Here is a 2,500-nt window from a genome sequence, read left to right on the forward strand (position 1 = left end):
AATGCAGCTAACACCGCACCCTGTGGTACACCGGATATTACCGTAGCTTCATCCGATTTCATCGTTTGCAATCACTATCTGTTTTCTGTTTTGCAAAAATTCTTTATCCATCTTCCTACTTTGTCAACAATGTTATGTTTTCTAATTTTTTTCGCTAATATATTATGATCTACCTTGTCAAAAGCTTTTGCAAAGTCTAGTAAACCACATCTGTATCTTTTTCATTTATCATATTTTTATATATACTTTTCATGGTGGACTAACAGTTGGGTTTGTGTACTTTTTCCGGGTACAAAACCATGTTGTCCTATATTGAACAATCTATTTTTCATTAAATGTTTCATTATATTTTTTTATTACCCTTTCATATACTTTCATAATATGAGATGTCAGACTCACAGGCCTATAATTACTTGCCTCTAGTCTTGAACCACTTTTGAAAGTAGGAGTAATATATGCTAATTTATGCTCATCATAAATCTTGCCTGTATCTATACTTTGTCTTAATAATATTGCTAGCGGCTTTGCGATTGAATGAACCACTTTCTTTAACAATATGACAGGTACTCCATCTGGTCCTGCTGCTGATCCATTTTTAATTTCATTAATAGCCTGCACAATATCAGCTTCTGTAATATCTATATCTGATAAGTATTCAGTATTTTCATCTCTTATTTCTGTATCATTATCTTCATTTTCAATTTAGGTGTAAATTCACTTTATATCTTTCTGCTAATATGTTACATATTTCCTTTTTCATTCATTAATCGCCCTTCAATTCTTAGAGGGCCTATTTCTACTCTTATTTTATTCATCTTTTTTGCATATGAATAAAAAATTTTAGGGTTTTGCTTGATATTTTGTAGTGTCATTTCTTCTAGGTTCCCTTTTTCATTTTCTTTTGATTGTATAATCTTTTGTTCTGCATTTTCTATCTTACTTTTTAGTTCCATCACTTTCCATGCATTCTTTTCTTTTGCAAGAGCTTTTTTCCACTTTCTAATTTTCTGGAACAAGATCCTTCTGTCTCTTGGAATTCGTGACTGATGAATACTTTTTTTTCTTCGGTATATATTTTTCCACTATTTCCTCTAATATTTTATATAATATATCGGTATTTACCTGTATAATCACTTACAAATATATTTTCCCATTCTTTGTTTAATTCTTCATTTATTTGACCAATTTATATTCTTACTATAGAAATTGTATTTTCCATATATCCTTCCCATTTTTTCGTTTCTTGCTTTTCTCTGTTTTCATATGTTCTGGAACGGACTGTTAGTTCTATGACATTATGGTCCGAAATACTCGTGTTATATACTATTATTTTTTAACATAGTTCACCTGTTCACAAATACTAGATCTAAAATATTATCCTTTCTTGTTGGTAGGTGATTTATTTGCTGAATGTTATGTTCTAGTAGCATATCTAATAGCTTTTCAAATTGCCTCTTATCTTCTGCACTACTATTGCTCTCTTTTTATATGAGAGAGTACATGTCAGTACCACACTGTACACTAAATAGTAGATCAATTCTAGAGAGAGAGAGAAAGAGAAAGAGAGAGAGAGTACTTGTCAGTATAGACACTGCACACTAAATAGTATATCAAGGAGGAGAGAGAGAGAGAGAGAGAGAGAGAGAGAGAGAGAGAGAGAGAGAGAGAGAGAGAGAGAGAGAGATGAGTACATGTCAGCATAGCACACTGTACACTAAATAGTAGATCAAGGAGGGAAGAGAGAGAGAGAGAGAGAGAGAGAGAGAGAGAGAGAGAGAGATAGAGAGAGAGAGAGAGTACATGTTTATATAGCCACTGTACACTGGCAATCTTCCAAGGAGAGAGAGAGAGAGAGAGAGAGAGAGAGAGAGAATACATGTCAAATCATAGCACACTTTACACTGAATAGTAGATCAAGGGGGAGAGAGAGAGAGAGAGAGAGAGAAAAAGAGAGAGAGAATACATGTCAGTATATAGCACACTGTACACTAAATAGTAGATCAATTGTCACTTTTGAGAGTACATAATCAAGTATAGCACACTGTACCCTAAATAGTACATCAAGGGGAAAGAGAGAGAGAGAGAGAAAATTCATCACCTTTAGAGAGTTTTATGTCAACCTAGAGCACATTGTACACTAAATAGTATATCTAGGGGAGAGAGAGAGGGGAGAAAGAGAGGGGAGAGAGAGTACATGTCAGTTCTTAGCACACTGTACACTAAATAGTACATCAAGGGGGAGAGAGAGAGAGAGAGAGAGAGAGAGAGAGAGATACATGTCAGTCTAGCACACTGTACACTAAGTTAGATCAATGGGAAGGAGAGAGAGAGAGAGTATATATGTCAGTTAGTCTGTACACTAAATAGTATATCAATGGGAGAGAGAGAGAGAGAGAGAGAGAGAGAGAGAGAGAGAGGAGAGAGAGCGAGAGAGAGAGAGAGAGGTACATGTCAGTGCATAGCACACTGTACACTAAATAGTGGATCAAGGAGAGTGAGA

General features: G+C 34.9%; 1 protein-coding gene across 2 annotated transcripts in view; it reads right to left on the reverse strand.

Moving 5' to 3' along the window:
* LOC136843889 (uncharacterized) overlaps window positions 1-2,500 on the reverse strand; it is a 229,836-nt gene that overhangs the window by 25,251 nt on the left and 202,085 nt on the right. The window lies entirely within an intron of this gene.

The sequence above is a fragment of the Macrobrachium rosenbergii genome, chromosome 12 (assembly GCF_040412425.1).
Source record: "Macrobrachium rosenbergii isolate ZJJX-2024 chromosome 12, ASM4041242v1, whole genome shotgun sequence".
In the NCBI taxonomy this organism is placed as follows: Eukaryota; Metazoa; Arthropoda; class Malacostraca; order Decapoda; family Palaemonidae; genus Macrobrachium; species Macrobrachium rosenbergii.